The sequence below is a fragment of the Puntigrus tetrazona genome, unplaced genomic scaffold (genome assembly GCF_018831695.1).
Source record: "Puntigrus tetrazona isolate hp1 unplaced genomic scaffold, ASM1883169v1 S000000001, whole genome shotgun sequence".
NCBI lineage: Eukaryota > Metazoa > Chordata > Actinopteri > Cypriniformes > Cyprinidae > Puntigrus > Puntigrus tetrazona.
In genome coordinates, this window is record NW_025047681.1 from 4,054,398 (window position 1) to 4,077,013 (window position 22,616).

Below are 22,616 nucleotides of genomic sequence, written 5' to 3' on the forward strand. Positions count from 1 at the left end.
TTTAGTTCTCACTGACAAGCTGATCAGTCCCAGATCAAGATGGTCGGGTCGTGTCTTGCCAAAACGGGAAGACTTTCTAACTTTTGTTATTTCATTTTTGTCGCTTTCTTTAGGTAAATGTAGATCATCAGTGTTAGCAGTAGAAATGTAAAGTAAATATGTTTAACGGAAGTATTATAGAAGGAGAACGGAGCGGACCTAGACTGAGCCTAGAGCACCCAGCACTCGTGATTCGATGAGATGTTTCTTCATTCACACCAGCAGTGGAATCAGTCGCTTGAGTTTTAAAAGATTTCTGAACATCTTAAAGTGATCACAGTATTGATAAGAGGTTCTCAAACCTTTTCAGCAGCATGTGCGCATGTTGCTTTGTGCTCAGTAAACGGGGTTCATTTGTATTTTCCTTTTTTAGACCCGATGCCACTGAAAGAGGAGGGAGAAGTACTGGAAGAAACCCAAGGAAAAGATAACGAAGAAAACAGCGTCCTCACAGAAAAATAGTTTCACTTCTGCCATCAGTGTGGAAAGAGCTTCTCTACCAAAGGAAACCTGAAGGTCCACGCTGACATCCACACGGGAGAGAAGCCTTACTCCTGCCAGCAGTGTGGAAAGAGCTTCACTAAAAAAGGAACCCTTAAAGGCCACATGAGCATTCATAGTCGAGAAAAGAAAAGCCCTACGTGCGCTCAGTGTGGACACCGCCTCACTGCAGCAGGGCAGCTTCAACAGACACCTGAGAGTTCACACGGAGAGAAGCCGACGTCTGCAGACTGTGCGGAAGGAGCTTCACAACTAAACTGAACCTCCGCTATCACGTGAGCAGCACACTGGCTAGACATGCCGTTACGTCGACCGCAAGTGGAGGAGCTTCCGCACAAAGTATCCCTCCAAAAGCACAAGAAGGCTCACCTTCGAGAGAGCAGCCTGAAGTAAGCCATCGGTGTGGGGCGGAGTTTCCCCGAATGGCGACAGCCTTAAGAGTCACGTGATGTCTCTGCGCCGGGAGAAGCCCTACATGTGCCTTCACTGCGGAAAGACTTGCTCAAACAACACAAACCATTGCGTTCACATGAGAATCCACACGGAGAGAAGCCTTTCACCCGCGCCTTCGGTGCGGAAAGAGCTTCAGGTTTGTGGGAATCCCAGACTCACGGCAGAGTGCACACCGGGAGAAGCACGTGCGGCTGCGGCGAGTGTGGAGAGAGAGCTTCGCGATGCGGAGAGACCTGGAAGCGGCATCTGCTCACTCACTCCGAACGCGCCCAGGTCCGCCGGGAGCTTCTGCACGTGATCGCAGAGCGATCACCGCGTTAACTACAGAGTGATCATCGTGCAGATGCACCTGTTCTGGAACCCGTCCATACCTACAAGAGACTAGAGAAGTCCATTTTCTCAGTCCATCACTCCCCTGGTTTCACAGGCAAGGCCAAGCCTCAACCCACACTAAAAAGGTAACTCTGAGCTGTTTCAGCTGAAAGAAACTTGCACTGACCTAGCTTAAAAAACAGCATGGTTTAAACCCAGGAAGAAGGTCTCACAAAAAAATGTGTCTCTTATAAGTCTCAGGAACTGTTTATAAAAACTTTAATCATTAATCATTTACATAAAAGTTCCAATGATGTTTCATTTCAGTGTCTGTACATTAGTTAATATGATACATAAACGGCTAGATTCTCTCTGTACTATAGAATAAAGAAAATGGCAGAAATTAAACTTTATATCGTGCTTTTCTGAAACATTTAAGCAGGCAGAGCCCTAATTTAATGCAGCATTTATAAAAAATAGAAAACACATTTTCTATTTTTATGAAAGCCTACTTTATATAGCCTACTAAGATGAAACAATTTTTCTGCACAATCTTTTGGTGGAATAATGACACAATATTTCTTCCATGTTTGAATTTTAATAGCAAAAATAAAGTTTGCTTAATTATAAATTAAATGAAACATTTTATGCATTTATTTGTTAACCAGAAAGAAAATAAATACACAACACATAATTTGTGAGGGAAAAAAAAAAAACTAAATCAGATGAAATGTAATAAATGAAGTTGTTTTAGGCATTCAAATAATTCAACATGATAAACGGTATTGTTTTTTTTCTATAAGTGTAGTACCCTCTGGTGTCTGGTGAGGAAGATGTTAAAGTCAAGAAAGACACAGGGCACCTTCTGAGTCTGTCCATTGTGGTTTATTTTCTTTTATTAATGCAATTATTTCTGCATCTTCACATATCAATAAACATAAAACACAGGAACACAAGTCACAATATGCAAAAAAATAATACCTGATCAGTATCTGTATTTTAGTAATTTGTTTACACCAATTAAACATTTGGAATGCAATGGATATTAAGAAAATGATACTCTTCATGTGACTTTCTCACCGCCTGATTTAATAGTTTGGCATAGTAACATTATGTCAGCTAAAGAAATACACTTTTATTCGTGACATTTAAATTGTAATTTAAATCCGTAAACCATCTAAACCATCGTTAGCATATTTTTATGGTAAAATTCTTGCAACCAATCAGTCTTTATCATACATTTTACCTTTTTTTTTAATAGTGTAGAAATTTCAGTTACACCACTTGACAATTCAATTTAAAATCAAATTTGACATGCATTGTCATGGACACCGATAAATATTTCAAATGCTATTTTTTAAATGTAATACCTCATTTTCATAACGATGATGAATTATCAATATATTTCTGAGGTCATACCATTTGACAAGTACACCTAAGAATACCCACCATTCCCTAAAAAAGGCACATTATCTGACATTTTAAAGAGAGTTACTAACATCAGCATGAAGCAGTTCGTATCACCAGAGGTCCTTCTCTGGGATATAATGTCCTATCACATGATCTTCTTGAAAAATATCAACAAAATGGCTCCTTAAATGATGGTTACACCCTTGACACAAGAAATTGGACAGAACAATAATGCTCTACTTATTTACTAATAAACAGTATTTTAGCATGGTTAGTTAATCGGATGTTTAGCTAATGAACTAGTTAATCTGATGTTTTATTGAGCATTTACCAAGTTTTTTTGGTACACGATGTTTTCTATGGTTACACCACATTGACATTTTCAGACTTGGTTGACAAAAATGAAAATGTGTGCAATTAATTTGGCTTTCTCCCAAGGTTTTTTTCCTCCATTCTGTATGGATGGGGTTGTGGTTCCTCTGGCTTGCTTTGTTGGGGACACTTAACTTCTAGAGATTATCGTTGAATTGATGACAGATGTCATGCATTTAATAACAAATTGTTCAATCTCGTCATTATACATCCCTATCATTGTATTCTTCTACTTTATACTGTCCACTGTTTTGAGTTGTTAAAAGCGCTATAAAAGTAATTGAATCATCGATTGATTGATTGCACACTTGTTTTTAGGTGTCAGTTCCTGTAACTCATGTCCATTTGCTGGATGTTCTTCTGTCTTCTTCTAGCACTCTTCTTTTGTCTGTTGGTGGCTTTAAACTTCCTATACACCCTGTGTCTTAGCAGTCTTCGTGGTTAGTTACAAACGTTAGGTTTTCACACCTATTCTACAGTGTAGGCGTCAACTCTAAGCAAAATAAAATAAAACTGAAACAGGTAATCATCCATATCTGCAACAGTGTATGGTCTTTCAGTCGTTCCCAAGACATGGCTTTAAGGGGTAAACTTCGGAGTTCTCTCCCGATTGATTTTATTTGTATATACTTCAATTATTGTTTCTAACATTTGGTACGATCCTCTCTAGTCTTCTGACATGTGATGAGCGCAGAATTCTGTTGTTTTTTCCTGCTCAAGTGAAAACGAAAGTAAACAGCTTTACAGGGAAAAAGCCAAATTATAGTAAAGTGTATCACAGATATGTGTGTGAGAGACAGGTTGTTTCTTTGAAATATAATGTGATAAACATTAATCTCCATTCTAGTGTAGTTATCCCATCAGTTGTCCCTAAATCCACGAAATCCTAAGAAATAGTTTTTTTTACCTGAAATACGAGCCCACTATCGAAATATTATCATATATTACACTCATTCGGATTATTTGTCAAATAAATGAAACACGATGGAACATTCCAGTTGAAAATGTTAGCAGCCATACATGACATGGTGAATAAAAAGGAAAGTATGTTTGTTTTTGCAGCTTTATTTTCCCTCAGAAAGATTTGGGCTGCATTCACACTTTTAGTTTAATTTGCAGAGTCGATTACCAGCGAGCCAATCAGTGCTGCTCTGGTCAGAGGCCCCGCCCACCGAGTCAGAGATGAAAGCTGTGTAGAGGTCTTTGTTAACGGTGTGCGTCTCTGAACAGTAAGTACCAGTCTATTCATTCATCCTAGTCAAGTGTACTAGATTCCTCACATTTATCACTGTTAGGTTTAGATGACATGATCTACTGTATGTGCCATTTATGGTTTATCTAACACACATCATGTCTCAGGCTGCACTTTTTCTTAAGTGATCTGAATCCGAGCATTTTACACTGCACTTGAGTCAAAAATAGCAGGATTAACATCACAAATCAGTTTGAATATTACTTTGAGCTTAATTTCCTATCTACTCTATTAATCTTATATTCTTGTTATTATACGTGTTACATGCTATACTTGCATATTATTTGTCTGTTTTGTAGAAAAACCACACATGGGCAGAGAATTTCTTCCAGTGTACTGAGTTGTGATGACAATAAATGATTATTTCCACGAAACCTGACCATCTGGTGAAAGTCTCTAACCTGATGCTTTATAGCAGTGCCGTCCTGAGACACCTTGCAAACCACATCCTGATTCCCCCAAGATACAAGATACCGCTCACCTCTTCACTTCAGGCTCCTAGACAAGCCATGGAGTTTAAAAATAATGAAGAAGGATGTAAAAACTGCAAAAAGAATTGCAATAACATATGCCAGTGTCATGGCCATACGGTAACCCAAAGTCAACCAAACCTAAGCAAAGGACGCCTGAAGGGTCTTCAAAGACTGTGGCTCCTATGTAGTCTCCTTTGACTGTGGCCCTGTCACAGTGGCTCTGTGATGGCAGTGTCGATGATTGTGGCTCCTGTGATTGTGGCTCCTGTGACTCTGGCTCCTGTAATAGTGGCTCCCGTGATGGTGGCTCCCGTGATGGTGGCTCCTGTCATTGCGGCTCCTATAATTGCGGCTCCTGTGATTGTGACCCCAATGATTGCAGCTCCTGTATTATTCAATGAATGTTTGCAGCATATTGGTCTTGCCGTTCCCATTTCTAGTCTATGGAGTTCGCCCTGTCTCTTAGTGCTAAAATTTGAGGTTCTGTACCAACTATAGGAAAGTGAATGATGTTTTGTTTCCACGTGAGCTTGGTCCAAAGCAAGTCTCGGTACGGTTAAACAGTCAGAACCTGTCACATCTGTTGCCGGGTTGCTAGCTTCTCCATAAACACAAATTAGTAATAAAATTGTAAGAAATGTTAGATCATCCTCCATAACGCTGTGATTATTATTACCTCACATCATATGTAAACATCTGATAACTAAACCATAACTCAAAGCGAACCGTTCAGTTCAATGGTGGAAATGCGGTTGTCGTTAGTGATATGTTTTGTTTGTTGTTTTGGCTTTTGCCGGTCCCAAGATATAGCCTATTAATTGCTACTGTGAATGAGACCTAAAGAAAAATACACTTAAAAGCACAAGGTAATTTCAGATTTCTTTCATCAACAGACAGGTGACCAGCGTTATATCAACAGACAGGTGAGAATGATTTTCTTTAATGATTTTCTAAAGTTTTATAAAAGTTGTATCTAATTGTGGCCATGTTCTCTGTGAGCCCTAGTTGCCTGGATTCGGGCCTGTCAACTCTAAGGTCGTCCTGAAACCTAGACATGGCTGTATATCCAAAGGATAAATGGTTAGATAAATGGACACTATTCTGCTGACCTATTCTTCCTTGGGTCTACAATGCCCTGTTCGAGTAAAGCTGCTGTTATCGTCCCCTGACCACTGTGGTATCAGGGCATGTTTACATGTTCATTTCTCTATCTTAGCATTAAACTGTGTTCCCATAGCTTCTTTAAGTGAAGTATTGAAAGGGAACGACTTGGCTACTATCGTAACCTTGGTTTCCTGGGATATGGGAATGAGTACAGCATTCCTTGCTGTGCGGTGTAACGTTTCCCATAGCATCTTTAACAGAAACAATACTTGTTCGGGTATGTTGCTGAACAGAGGTTACGACAGTAACCAGGTACGTTTGCTGTAAACACTTTAAAAAAGTTAAATAGAGTAGTGAATATCTGTCTTTAAAAAACGCATGGATTTGCTACCGGGGGCCTTTATTTACAGTGCTCTTAAAGTGCACTATTTTTTGCACTTTTGTACTTGATATACTAAAAGTAGCTCACTAGTACTTCTTAAGATGAACTTAAGATCAACTAAGTGTACTCAGTTGTGCTATTTTGAGGAACAAAAAAGTGCTTTGAATATAATGTAGCGTATGCTACAATTACTCCATCGTTAATACGATGATATGTTCGATCCCAGATAAGACACATGCTCATAAAATATATATGCACTATAAATCATGATTTGGGACTATTTCTGTAAGGCAGGTCAGGCGGTAGTTAAAGATGCAGTGCTCTCTTGGAAGGATGCATCCAGGGAATGGTCTCATGAGGTTTCTCCATACTGGACAAGCCTCATCAGCAACAAACACATGTGGCTGGGGGAGTTGGAGGATGCCTGATTAAAATGCTTGACCAAAAGAATCCCACCATCTTGGGTCCTCCCGTAGCCCCTAACATCAATTACCTTGAAACAATACTGGGCATCCACAGCTGCCAAGAGGACCAAGGGGGAACTTTCCTTGTAGATGTAAAACTTTCGTTAGAAGGCACTTTTAGGACAATACGCTTCCCATCCAGAGCTCCACAACAGAGCACAAAAGTCCACCATTGCTCAAACTTCACTGCAGTTGACCTCCACTTCTGAACTGGTCCACAGGCCATGGTGACATCCATGATGATCTTGGTGACTGTGGAGAACACAACACCAAAGCTGTTGTTGATTGTCCCAAAGGAGTCACCTGTGACAAGGCGTAGTATTTAATAAGACAAACTGATAAGATATAGCACCTAAATAAAACATTGGCATTACTAAAGATTGTAAAGAACAAAAACTAAATCCTAAACTTAAATTTTACCTCAGAGGAGTTCAACTAATCCTTCTTTGGAAAATGAATGAAGTAATCTGTGTATTAATGGGATTTGCTTCTTACGCGGTTCGCAGAACAATTCCTTCAACTGAAAACGGAAGTTTTTACTGTATTTTTAAGGATTTTTTTACAGCGTAAAATAATAATTAGAAAAATATGTCCATATATAAATTTTTGTTAACATATTACATTTAAGTACATGTAAATACATTAATAATAATTTGCCCCTCATAACACATTTAATACAAACAATATTTGGTCACTAAAAAACTATCAGTGACAAGTTATTAATATAAAAGTACATTTGTCAGCGCCAGTTCAGCATGAACCAACAAAGTTATGTGTTCTATGATGTTTCTGGCACATAAATGAAAGAGCAAAACATTATGCAACATTATTATCTTAGGAGGCATTTAAAACACACAGAATTAAAATATTAATAATTAAACTGTGCACAATATTCTCAGTAGTTGTAAAACATCATGATAATCAGTTGAACAGTTAAGGCTCACTTACTAGTCAGATGGTTCATAGTGCTTTGGAGATGTTCTTCAACAAGAACCCCAATTCTTCCTCAACACCAGCATTGAACCGGCTTTGCACTCAGATGTTCCACAAGATGGCAGCACCGACTTCAAGAAACATACAAAACAAAAGGAAAAGAGCAGAGACTGCAACAGAAGCTCCCATTGACGGCAGAGGGTTATGAGATAGCATCAAATCACGATTATAAAATTGACACTACCAAATGAAGAATACTCTGAAAAGGCTGCGTGTTCAACTGTACGCACATGCTAGTGTACACATAAAAAACCTACGTATACTTTGGGCTCATGGACCTTTAAAAGTATGTCACTTGGTATTTGGTTGCCTCACATGTGGTCACTCATGTATTTTCGAATGGGACAAATGCAACGCTCAGTAGATTTGGAGCAGAAGTCACAGTTACCATATGTCACTCGCAGCAAAGGGTGCATTCAAGTATTCATTGTGGATTATAAATCCCAGAGCTTTCAAACATCAAACACGCTTGATGTTAAAGACTTTAAGATGAGCACAGTTATCAGTACTTTCACAACAGCCAAGAAGAAACAGTCTGTGAGAAGATGGACATTTTGAAATGGTGACCGTGAAACCCAGAGAGGATCGGTCGGACTTTTGGTGAAATGCGCAACACCATGAAGTTTTTCATAACTGTACCACAATCAAACCATGAAATTACTGAAAGATAGTACATAACTGCTTTCTGAAAACCTCAAGAGGCCGAGTCTACATTATAAATATCAATGTTTGAATGTCATATCACAGACGATCACTGCATCAAAGATTATCACTCTAGATTATCTGGAAGAATCTGAACAAAGTCAATGTATTATACACGCTGCGCAGCTTAAAATCAATCCCATGCCGCAAAGAACACTGAATGCAAACTTGTTCCTGGTGTTATGTAACAATGTTCTCCAATAAACATGAATGCCTATCAACAATATTTCACTTTGGGTTAACGGAGAACACAGAAACGTTACGTTGAGAAAACAAAGACGATTTGTTCATCGTTTATTAATTAGTTGGAGCAAAAATAGAAAGTGAGGGGTAGATCAAACTAATGTCCACAATCATACCAAATTACGTGGCATATGCCAATATTAATGGCAATAAACATGTCAAGATCTTAATTGCGTCGCTCGGATCCAATGTTCATATGCTGAGACGTATAGATCGTGTTTTTCACATACATTAAATAGGATAATATTGTACTTTAATGAGATGAAAATATGTGTTAAATGAAAAAATGCTTTGGTATAGCCATGTTTTTTGGGGCTGACCTGAGCATTACAGACAAGCTGTGCACCCCTCACTGTTATAAAGCACTGCGTCCTCTAAACCAATGAACAATGATATGACATGGAAAGCTCGCCGCTGTGCAGGTAAAGTAGAGCAGAGAAGACAGTGTAAGAAATCAGGACAGACACTGAACATCTGTCCGTTGCTGATTCACGTCAAATGCTTTGTGTCAGGTTGATTACTGCGGGTGGTCTGTGTGCAAAGCGTGTAATCCACGGGGGTATTATCCTACTCAAGAAACTCCATAATAAATCCACGTCATCCCACAGAAAGAAAAGACCATCGCACCAGCAAGGCTTTCAGCAAAAAAAACAAAGGAGAGAATGTGTTTCCAATACGGATTTGACTGTATTTTCGCCAAACGCTGCTAGGTTCGTGTATGTGGCAGCGATATTTTTAACTTAAAGCAGCATGGAGAGCTGTTTCGAGTTGGCTTTTCTCCGTGACTGGAACAGTGCTTTAGGTTTCTGGTGTTCCTGGTCAAATGAATGTATTTGGTGACCTTACAGTGTCACGATGATCGTAGTTCAGTTGAGAAGATGACGTGAAGCAAAGTCCGTCTCGGTCCGTTCTGTTACTGTCACAACACTACACGCGTTATCGGAGCTGAGAAGTAACTGATTACAAAAAGTACTTGTAATTAGAGTAACTTACATTTGAACATACCCGGGATCAGACTACAGTTACTTTTTTATGGATTGCATGATTATTCACACAATAGCAATTATTTTGTTACCACTGCATTACGCCAGCACTACCGTAACAATTTCATCAGTATATATACGTTTAATGTGACATATAAACAATGATATATACTTTGTATGTGCTTTAATGCGAAGGTTGAGTGAATGGTTTGTGAAATTGCACATAAAAATTGTCTTCTGCGGCAGACGTGTTCGTGCGGTTTCGATTTTATAGATTGATGAATGGGTCACGACCGTTACGCAACGCTATTAAACGTTCCACAAATGAAACGTCACAGTAGCATCCAGCGAGCGACACGCACTCTCCTGAAGCGTTTACAGTAAGACCTGGAGAAGCTTCGAAGGCTCACGCAAGCCTGGTGCTGAAGGCTAACTACATCTCGGGGCTGTAAAGCTTTCATGCATTTTCCAAACGAAAAGCATCGCGTATCGAACTGCTTGAAGAGATAAAAGTCCATAAAGGGCTGATCCAAACACCAGCCAGCTGCTATGGATTTTTCCTTGCCTCGAGGGTGATGCGAGGTTACAATTTAGGAGTGTGGCACAAAGTACACTCTTTATCTACTTTGCCTTTCAATCTCTGTGGCATAGCTTAGCATTTCCTAATTCTTTATTTAATATTTCAGACATAATACATGTGACATACATATTAGATTGCGGACACAGCCGAACACGTCAACAGCAACAAAATAACCGCTAACGGCATCATGTAACGAGTTTGACTATATATATGTATATGTATGGAGAGCAAAACCAGACGTAAGTGTACATGTTTCCACTTGAAAACTGAATAAATAATGTTTACATTGATGTTAGGATAGACCATCTGGAATCTGAGGGTGCAAAAAAATCTTAACATATACAATTAGGTTTTTAACATATTTACGGTAGGAAATATCCAAAATATGAGCAAGATAATCTTTTTCGTTTTCTGTTTGAAATAAGAGTCAGCAAGTGAATGATGAGTTTTCCTCGTTGGGTGAACTATCTCTTTGAGTGTCCATCTTCCTAGTTCCTGTCTGGATGTCTTCTCCTGCCCATGAGAAACCTCATAAAACCTGCTAGCTTTCACTCTGGGCTTTTGTGTACAACCTCTACCAGATTTTGAACCGTTAAACTACATGAACTGAAAGTAGCATCATTTGCAAGATTAATACAAAATGGTAGGAAGACATAAACAGTCGGATTCTTTTATTGTTACTATTAAATTTAGACATTTAGCAGACACTTTTACTTAAAGCGACTTTCAAATGAGGACAATGGAACCAAACCATCCTATATTTGATCTTACGCTCATTTCTCAGATTCGTGAGAATAATCGTACAAACAGAAATTGTGCCTAAGCGATGTGAAATCTACAAATCATGAAATGATCCTTATACTTGCGCGCAAATAAATGGTTTCAGCTCTCTTAATTAAAGTCATCGACACATGAAATATATTTAGAGCAGTGCGTACGTCTGCTCAGACCCTGACGTGACGGCATTTTTTGCAGCGTAACGATTGCATACTTATTGGTTTAATTAGTTGAGATGGGGGTGGGGGTAAGTCTTTTCTTTAATTTCCCCAGTGGGTAACTTCAGTAACGTGTCTTTGCCCCCGCTCTGTAAATGATGCAGGGCTGACCAGAGACACATGATGTAATCCTCCTAGTGCTGTATGATGTAATCCTTCTCACAAATCCTGCCGCGGCTCTTCAAAGGCATGTTCTACATAAGCTGCTGGAGTTATTCAGAGACGGCCAGCTGCAGCTCCACAGAAGAGCTCAGCAGCCGCTTCTCACTTCCAGCCTTTGGTAATGAGGTAAAAAGCCGGTCACGACTGTTGCCAAACACTCTCGATGGAAAGTGGCCAAAGCCTGTTTGAAAAATCACTAAATCCTAATGCTTAATGCTGTATGCTAGTTAGAATATTCGTTGCATCGCTAACATTTGCATTCTGTCTAATTTCAGCCCGCTTTTGTATCGGTTTTTCCTCTTCTAGTTTCTTTCATGTACTTTAATGCAGCTGAATCAGAACAAGTACACAAGTTAGAGGCAATTATCCACTCTACGACACTAAACGGAGACGTCACGTTGGTTCTTGTAGGAAGATGAGAAAACGAACGCACGTTGGCATCAGCTAAGCATTGCTTCCAACTTGACTCACAACTACAGACACAAAAAAATATATTAATATTGTAATGTATTGTGAAAATTACAATCGAGCAATCATTCGGAGTGCAGGGTGGAAAAAGTAAGTGAACCCTTAGATTTCGTACTTTGCAGATCTCCCCCTGCTTTTCAGACCTGCCGATTTTGGTACCCTCCCCACAATCCTGTTTGAGTTCATGTGCGGTTTTAGGCTAAATATGATACGCATTTGATTTCAACCCTCCAGGCACCGGACGTCTATGTACCGTCAGATTGACGTTGGATGACATGAAAATAAAATGCGGGTTGACGTCAATATTTGATGCCAATTTGACTTTGACTTAATGTTGGACTTTGGTTACACAACCTAAAAACTACGAATATCAACATCAGCTGATGTCTGTATTGGACATCAACTTAACATTGACATTAGGTGTTGAATTTTGTTGAATATTTATGACGTTCTGTGTCTGCTGAGATTGTTCTTTTGACCCTCAGCTTCAGACCAACAAAAGCTTGTGCTCAACAAAAAGTTTTTCACCTCTCTCAAGATCGACTGTAAATATCTCGCAGAGTTTAGAATTTGTCACATTTGAAGACAATGTTTCTCACTGTGGATTCATGAACATCCGAGTCTTTTTTGGTTTTCTCGTCTTTGTCTATAATCACGTCTTTACACCACATGTTATAAGTTATTCACTTCAGAAATCTACCCAGTTGAAAAGACATACAACAGAAATAATAACAAAATCTGTAGTGGTTTTACTGGTTACAATGGGGTAAACTATAGCTTTTTATTCAACGGAAAATATTTTTAAAAGGGTTCATATACTAATTGTTTTTACGATGCGCACAAAAACAATTTCAATAGTACACGATAAACACTGTATAAGAACAATGTTTTCGACTCATCAGTGTTGAACAAACACCGGTCATACAGTCATATTTCAATACACACACACACACACAGTCTGTCTCTCTCTCTCTCTCTGAGAGGCTTGTCTCGGCACAGGGTCAAATCTCTTCAGTTTCAGTTCAGATCAGATCAGATCATGTGTTTGGATATTCCACATGTGCTCTTCAGCAGACACTACTGTACTGTACAGCACACGTCAACATGAAGGTAAGAACCACCTGCTCTGAATCATTTTTAACATGTTTTGTATTTATTTTGTCTGTCAGAAAATTCTGTAATTTCAATATTTATTTTGGCAAAATCGGCAAAATCACTGCGTATATTAATATGAAACACAGTTTTGTGTTTAAAAATATTTGTAGCATCTTTTACTTATTTCTAGAGCCACTTTGTATGAATGAACCATTAACTGAGTCATACTAAGCAACGTCATTGTTACCTTCATGTCTAGATGGAATATGAACTTTTCACATTCAAAGTTCGTTTTTTCCTAAAGAGATTGTAATTAATGCTACAAATGAAAGCCCTTTCACTGACATGAGCAGCTTTGGACTGTGAGTGACGGGACAGACACTTTCAGTCCTGGAGCTTTACTGGTTAATATTAGGATTAATGCACACATGCCCTAGAAAAAAAAATGAAAGCCATAAATGGGTCCAGATCTGAGAGGGACATTGATTACTTTGCTTGTTTGTCCACCGGGGATGATTGTGACATAGAGGACATTGCTCTCTCAAGTCGGTTAGACTGTGCTCTCTATAGCTGTACAGAACAACATTGAGAAAACAAACTGACCAGAAGCGGTAAACTTACAGGACCATACCGTCTTCATTAAAGTTCGTCTGAAGATTTAGTGGTTGGCCTAAAACTGTAAATAAGTAACGCTATTATAGAGCGATGCTGGATGACTGTTTGGGATCAGTAAGATTTTTTACATTGTGAAATATCTCTTCAAACAATTAAACTATTAATCATATTCTGTGACTTGCCGTTGATATGATTGTTCCTCATCTGTCGGCTAGGTTGATGTTTTAGGCAGTAGCACAGCTCCCTATGTGGGCTCTCACAAACAAGGAAGCATCCTAGGTTTTGCCACAGAGATGTTAAGTGTTGGTCGCATTGGGATTAGAACTGATAACAGTATAGGATATATACTTCATTGACCACTATATGTTTTCCCCCCAGGCTATAAGTCACACTTAATGGAATTAGGAATCTGAAGCATACACGAAATGGATTCCTGGACATTTTCGTTCTCACCCAGCAACCTCCCCAGCAATCTGTCTGTACTCCCCATGTACGACGACATCCTGCTCGGCAACATATCTGAGGAAGGCCAGGGAAACAAGACGGGCATGAGCTTGCCCTGCACGGCCGTCATCACCTTCATGTACTTTGTGGTGTGCGCGATCGGCCTGTGTGGAAATGCTCTGGTCATCTACGTCATCCTGCGTTACGCCAAGATGAAGACGGTCACCAATATCTACATCCTGAACCTGGCGGTGGCGGACGTGCTCTTCATGCTCGGCTTGCCCTTCATCGCCATCCAGTTAGCGCTGGTGCACTGGCATTCGGCGCAGCTTTGTGTCGCGTGGTCATGACCGTGGATTCTCTGAACCAGTTTACCAGTATTTTCTGTCTGATGGTGATGAGCATTGACCGCTACCTCGCTGTGGTGCATCCCATCAAGTCCACCAAATGGAGGAAGCCCCATGTGGCCAAGACCATTAATCTGGTGGTGTGGGTGGTGTCTCTTATCGTCAACCTCCCGATCGTGATCTACAGCGGACTAATCACCAAACCCGACGGATGCTTCTGCACCATCGTGTGGCCAGAGCCGCAGGAGACCTACTACACTGCCTTCATGTTCTACACCTTTTTCCTGGGCTTCTTCCTGCCCCTGATGGTCATATGTCTCTGCTATCTGTGCATTATCATCAAGGTCAAGTCCTTGGCAGTCAGGGTGAACTCTGGCAAACGTAGGCAGTCTGAGAAGAGGGTGACGCGGATGGTGTCCATCGTGGTTGCCGTCTTTGTCTTCTGTTGGCTGCCCTTCTACATCTTCAACGTGACGTCGGTCACCGGCACCATCAGCACCACGGCTTTCTTAAGAAGCATGTTTGCCTTCGTGGTGGTGCTGGGATACGCCAATAGCTGCGCGAACCCAATACTGTACGCTTTCTTGTCAGAGAACTTCAAGAAGAGTTTCCAGAACGTCCTGTGCTTGAGAAGAGCGAGCGCTTTGGATGAGGCTGAGCACACCGACAGCAAACAGGACAAGCCTCGAATCTTGAAGGAGCCAACAGAAACTCACGACACACTGCTCAACGGAGACCTGCAAACCAGCATGTGAAAAACAAAGGTCACTGCTCGGCAAACTGTGGATTTGAAATCCATAGTAACTGACTGTGAAACCATCAAATATGGTTTTGTTAAAAGCCTACTGGCTTAGTTTCCCAAAGTTACAAACTAATAGATTTTTGTCATCTTGCCATATTTTGGCAATGACCTCATATTTTACTCACCCTGAAACCTAGATGTATATGACATTCTTTCTTTCAGATAAACACAGTTTTTTTTTTTTTTTATTTATCCTGGCTCTTCCAAGCTTGGTATTGCTGGTGGATAGCGGCCATGATTTTGAAGCTTCATAAATCTAATATATCCTCAAGTACTGCGACGTAAAACTAACCTGTACGCCTTCAGGGGTCATCACACGTCCTCTGAAGCAGATCCATGAGTTAAATAACTGACTCATGATGCAGTTTGAAAAGTTTGAAATCCAGAAATATTTTTGTGACAGAAAACCTTCGATCTGCTTCAGAGGACGTGTGAGGACATATAGTTTAGTTTTACATTACAGCACTTGTGGATATATCTGAGCTGCTGAGCTTCAAAATAATGGCTGCTATCCACCAGAATTACCAAGCTTGGAGGAGCCAGGATACATTTTTTTAAAAGTTCTGTGTTCATATACACCTAGGATGTCTTCAGAGTGTATAAAATACGGTGTAATGTTTTCGGCTGAACTATTCCTCTAACTAGTTGCTTATTAGCATGCCTGTTATTAACATATTAGTACTTATAAAACACATATTCTGCATGACTGTATTACTCTGACTACCAACTATTAATGAGAAGCAAATTAAGAGTTTATTGAGGCAAAAGTCATAGCTAATGTTTTGTTAATAGCAAGAATTGGAATAGTTTACCAGTTTTTTCTACTAACTATTAACTATGACTCCTAGTTTTCTGCTTCTTAAATAGTTATGTAAGATAGTGGATATCTAGTATATTGTCAAGCAGAATATGGCATGCTTTATTCTGTACTAATAAGCAGCTAATAAGCATAGTTACACACAATAGTTAACAGTGAGAATTGTTCCCTGAACTAAAGTGTTACCATGCATTGTATAAAAATGTTATATTTTATCTAGTCTATTTATAGAGTTCTGATTATAAACTAAAGGACTATGGTATTCACCTGTGGCATTGTGTCTGAAGAAAATACTCATTTTCTAATTTATTTTTTTATTTTTACTCACAGACAATAGCAAACACCTCCACTACCGTAATGTCATTACACTACACAAATACGCTTTCTAATTGTTTTGTGGCCAATTGCTGAACTGGAATACGCATCTCTCTGTTAATATTATTTTCAAGAATCTAACTAATCTGAAGAGAGTTTATCCAGAAATGCAATATTGCTGTAGTCTTGTTAGCGTGCAATTCAAGCCAAAAATAGTGTGGGTCTCTCTGATAATTTCTAATAACTGTTCAAAGATTCTGGCCTCTATCCCTTTGAATCAACGTAATGTTCAGGTCAGACAGTAATCTAGAGAGATTTTCCTCGTCTCATTTGAAAAGGGCTAAAGCATTGTCCTTATGTTGCTTCTGAGATCAGGCAGGGACACGTGTATCATGATCTTGGATCATCTCTCGCACATATCTTGCCTTCTGAATACAAGGCTTGTTTAACAGACAATGATATTAGTTATAGTCACTGCAATTGTGAAAGGCTTCATTTATGTCAACACGTTAACCTCTTTGTCCAGAATCTTTCTGACTTTATTTGTCTTTTTAATGGCGAGCATTCATCTGCCAGCGATAAGGTGATTTTATTCAAGACTTCGTGCAACAAAAGAGTTACAAAAACAGTCTCCATGCCTGTTAGAAAGCAAACTTGGTCACGTTTCTGGTTATCTGATTTTCTTTTCGGCAAGTTCTGGTCTTCTTTTTATTTATGTTATTATTATCTGTTGCCGAATAAGCCATAATTCTGCGATCTTATATTTGACTTTTAATATTTATAAACAGCTTTCATTAGTTGGAGAGTTCTATCTTTTGAGTGGAATACCTTTGGTGACTCTAAATAAATCTGTACTAAATCCTCTATGTTATGCTGCTATATTAAAGATGTTGTAAGGTCAACATAAACATCTTCTGTATGTATATGCCTGATCGGTCATCATTCATTATCTCCTAAAGAGCACCATCTTCTGGAGAAACAACAAAATAGAGCTGCGAGGCCGAATCTCTTATTGCATTTTGGTTGACCTCATTATTCTAAAAATGACAACAAAATTACATTTCGATTTTATTTGAACTCTAATGTACAATTTGAGTGCATGTCAAGATCCTGCTTTGTTTTAGTTATTAGTTCATTGCTAACGCAGTTGACCCGAAACAACCGTCAAGCTGCTTTATGAGCAAAGGTTTGTGGTTGAGGTTCAGTCGCAAATACAAGGAAACTGCGTCATTTCTTCTCTTCACAGAGAACAAATTATTATTTTACTCATTAATATGGTCGAATTGGATCATTAAAGGTCAGGAGCAAAGACACTGCTTTATAAATTAGGATTAAATACATATTTGATGAATACCGATGTGTTTTTGTGCAGGTGAGATGAATAAATACATGTTCATATTTATATAGAGCTACACGCAACACCTCTGCACTTTTACTCCCGATTTCTCTCAACATGGCAACAGCAGATCTGTCAGACATGAGGAAGTTACTAGCAGTGAGCATTCGAGGTGGATCAGAAAGAGTTTTAGGACAACTCTGATGAAATCCGTTTCAAATACGTGTCCATTATAGTGTTACATTTAAAACAGATCAAATTAAGTCGAGATTATTCGAAGGTTTATTCACGACAGTCGTGCCATTACTTTTACTTCTGACTCTTTGCTTTTTTTGAAAAATGGTTTTACCATTTTATAATTTATTACATTTTTTTTTTGTATCTCAATGGAAAATCATTTGCTGTTTTGTGGTTTACAACATAAAAGAATAAAAATGTCTGTTAAATGAATAAATGTAATATGATTATAAAATGTAGAAAGATTGACAACTGTGGAGCACCATTGTGAAGCAGCAAGCATCACAACAAAATGGTTGATTTCGGTAAATGTGGGCAAATATATATGGGGCTAAATTCAGTAAATCCGCCCCGAGGTAACCAGAAGCTCCAGAAGATGGCGGTAAAGCAACACCAAGGATGCAAGCTGCCCTTAAAACCTTAAGAGGAAGAGGATGAACGAGTAACTCCAATATTTTCTTGTGCATGCGTTAATTGCTATAAACTGTTTCTTGTGTTGTTGCATGAGCTAGTAAGTTATTTCAAGAGACCGGTTCAGTTCACTTAGTTCTGTTGTGGGTAAGACAGATTAGCTAATTAACTTGGCGGGATATGTTGTGGCCACAAGATGATCTAGTCGAGGTTATGGCATCCTCATGAGCATGCGACGTGAAGTCATATCCTTCAGATCCTGTGACCAGGGAAGCACCACGCTTCTTTTCTTACCTACTTTTTGTCTTGTTTTCCAGTTCTAAAACTATTTTAATAAAACTGCAATGTTATTCATTTAAATAACCTTAGAGAAACAGAAGGGAACTAGAAAATAGAACTAAAGTCGATTTACTTTGTTTACATGTAAATAAAATCTAAATTAAATGACCTAAATTAAAACCTATTCAGAAGGTTTGAATCAGATTAAACAACTTGATCAGTGTTAATTCACTTCACCATCTTTTCACAAACATTTCAGCATCACATATTGTATGTGAATAGACTTTCAATGGACAGAAATCCCTCAGATTTCTTTGAAAGACATGCTTTTGTGTCAGAAAGATGAATGAACATGTTTACTCACCCTGAGTATAAATTTTAATTTAAATTACTAAATGGATGCCACGGTTGCCACCTTACTGGGATTTTATTCACAAGCCTTTGTTTCGGCCTGTTTAGAAGTCAAGTCAAAGCAGCCCACCCTCAGGCCTTGGCCCAGGGGTCTTCATCCCTACTCCTGGAGCACTACTGTCCTGCAGACCTAAACAAGACATATCTGGACCAGTTTTCAGGGGGTTGGTTGATGATAGAGTTTAGATTGAAGATTGAAGCGATGGAGAGTTCTGCTTGAGTCTATGGTCCTGTCTTCTCAGATGCAGCTTTTTCTATGCGGTTTGGCTGTTTGTCCACAGGTAAACGCTGCACCAGGTCACTGAAACCTAACATTTTGAACTTTTTCAAGCTTCTGATTGGCCAACATGGCATTACAGGTCGCCACCTGTTGGTTTGGCATGTTCCTGACACTGCTTCATATATATGTGGAGCAGTTTTGGCCAACTCCACCTTTGATTCGTCTCCTCAGAGAACATTATTCCTGTTTCTTATGAAGGTGTTGAGATCAGGAGCATTTCAAAAACAACAGTAAATCAGTTCTGACGCTTTTGTTATGAGAAGATAAATGACTGCAAAGATGTGTGAACAAAACACAAGCTTCGTCGCGAGCTGGAGGTCAGCGCAGCGTAGAGGAAAGCAGCTTATTTTTCCGTTTGGTTTGATCTTGCTGTCATCTTCTACACCCACTCCATCAGGGCTGGGTCCTGCAGCAGGACTTTCTCGGGCTGTGTGGTCCAGAAGAGTGGAGAACCTCACCCTTTATCAACAGAACATCAGCTCCTTCGGGCATTTCGAGCACTTCCTCACGATGCTTCAGATGTGATGCACGCCGGAGCCAACCACAGGCTGGGGTCACCACGGACTGAGAGAGTAGGCAGGAACCAGAGGTTTATTGATGATGCAACAGCAGGAAAGGACGGTTGAGGGGATCTCCAAACACAAAGCCTGAGCAGATTCAGACGTCAGGGAGGAAATGAGAAAACCCCAGACCAGTGGAGGTGTGTCTACAGTGACCCAAAAGCGCTCTGAACCTTAGAGATGCCTGAAGTCATCGTGAAAAATATTACATTGCAAGTGTCATTCCTCAGAAAGACTTTTAAGAGATTCCATATAAGGAACATTGTTAGTTGCAAAATCATAAAACAGTAGTTGTGAAAACAATAGTGATACTTTGTGGTCATCAGAGATTCATTGAGCATGATTAATGAGTAATAATTTTTGGGAAAATTATTTCTTATGATAATCATTGTGACGGCCAAACATGGCTCTTTGAAGTGAACTTATTTCTGAGAAAACCCTTACATTTTTACATCCTTTTTTAGAGAATGAAAAATATGAAGAAAAAATGTACGTGTTTTGAAATAAACATGCCAAGTACGGCTACATTTTCATAAAAATACAAAAATTAAATACTGTTACATCTGAAAATCAGACTAATTGTTGTATGCTGTATTACATTTTTGTCAGTCTTTTAATAACATTTGGCTTATATTGAATTAAAATTAAGGTGGTGGTGACAGATACGGTATGCTTTTAATTTCTGCGCAAATCATTCTGTAAGCGACTGACCCAGTGATTTAACAACGGTTCACTCAACATACAATAATATGTCCTGCAGGGAGGTTTAAAATATTAATAAAGTGAAAAGGAAAGCGATAGTGCAGTTAGATTTCAGCTTCCTTTTAAAAAACGGAGCCGACTTCCCTGTGATGAACTACACTACCCATAATCCAAGGCGAGGCGAGGTAAAAATGCTAATAAAATTGTTTCATATTTGTAGTGCACTGCTTTTAGAGTAATAAATTCAATTACAGTAAGTGTAATCTTGTGTATTTTGTGTGTGTGTGTATCATCTTGTCAATTACAAGTGTAATTTTTACTGCACCCCGGGTGACATGAACAGGTCAGAAACAGCTAAACTGGACTTATGTTCCTCACTATAACAAGCACACTATGTTGTATATGGCACTGTATAAGCACTAATAACAACACGGCATGACTAACAGGTGAAAGCAAATATGCAAATCTTTGACTTTTTGCATGTCACTTTGCATCCAAAACATCCTTGATGGCTCGGGATAAGTTCCCCAGCGAGGGCTCCTGGGAGTGGGGAAAACGGAGCAGCTTTGAATAACAAATGAGCCCTATTTTCACTTGAGCTTATCGCACAGTCATAGACAGCCTTGCACGGCCCGTCATTTGTCCATGCAAAGCGTCTCCACTTGTTCACAATCATTATCATCGGACTGAATCATCAGTGACAGTTTTTATGTCATTTGGTGAACTGAGCCGCTCGCACAGAAATCCGTAGGTTACAGGCATCCAAAAGAGGAAGGAGACATGTACTGAAATGAAAACGAACCACAGTCCGCACATGCTTGACGCACAAATGTACCTCTATTGATGTGACGATATTTACAACTATTTCTTTATAGTTATCGTCCTCACGTGAACGTGCCGCTTAACCCCTACTGTAGACTTTACGTGGCTCTATACATACGTTATAAGTACGTTTTGGCTCATGTGTCAATACGTCAAAACAGTTGTTTTTTCCTCTGAGTCATCATAACACTCCCTTTCATCCTGCCGTTGTACTGAAGCAGTTTCTGTATGGCCCTGCTTCTAGGCTTCATCATTAAAGCATGTGTGTACGGGTGTTAAGGATGTGGCTTACATACCCCTGCGAGAATACTAAGTGTGCCCAAAACACTGGAGTCTTTGAGGACCCGCAGGGACCGCCGGGCAGGGGACGTCGCTCGCCATAATGCGAGCAAGCAGAAGTGATGACAGAAGCCCGTTCTCATCCCAGATGCCACAAAAAGGCCGAGCTGTGAATGCACTGAGGGGATCGCTCACGGCCAGCGGCAGAGACACCCTTACACTGGTAACTGCTGAATGGATGAAGATCCCGCAGCCCCTCATTTCCATTGGCTTTTATAATTATCAAAGAAGCAGCTTATGAAACATGACTACAAAGAGCAGAATATCTGTGTGTCTGTGTGTGTGTGTTAAATGAGAACTGTCTGTGTCTCATCCTCTCCTTTGGCTCTTTCTTCTGTTGTTTCAGACTACGTGAAGGAAGAAAAAGAGGCTAATTGCGTCACTGTGACATTGATTGACGTGGATTTATAGATCGATCGATTGTTTGGCTACTTAACTTAAACATGTGCCTGTCCCTTTAACGCTGTAATAATTCTGTCATTGAAAGAAAAAGTTTTTATTTAGGATCGAGTGTGTCTCACACGTCCTGGAACATTCAAAAAATTATTGCGCTTCCAGTACAATTTTCGAAAATATGTTTTTTTATGGCAGTTATCGTCACGCTGATATACGTTTAATTGTTCATTTTTGTTTTTGAAAAGTTGAGTTTAGTAATGGTGAAAGGAAGTGGAGATGCGTCATCCATCTTTCTTTACAGTCTATGTTTAGGGTTCACTATGGAGGCACAGTTTATATTTTTGTGTGACTAATTCCAAACATTCACACAAAAATAAAAATTCTGTCATTAATTACTCACCTCATGTCTCTTTAAACCCATAAGACCGTTCATCTTCAGAAGACAAGTTAACATGTTTTTGAGGTAAATTAGAGATGGACAGCAACACAACCGAAATGATCCAGAAACATAGTAAATACT

The 22,616-nt window shown here is 39.4% G+C and overlaps 1 pseudogene; it reads left to right on the top strand.

Moving 5' to 3' along the window:
* Window positions 1-12,852: 12,852 nt before the first annotated feature.
* Window positions 12,853-15,148, top strand: LOC122331560 (annotated as a pseudogene).
* The last annotated feature ends 7,468 nt before the right edge of the window (window positions 15,149-22,616 follow it).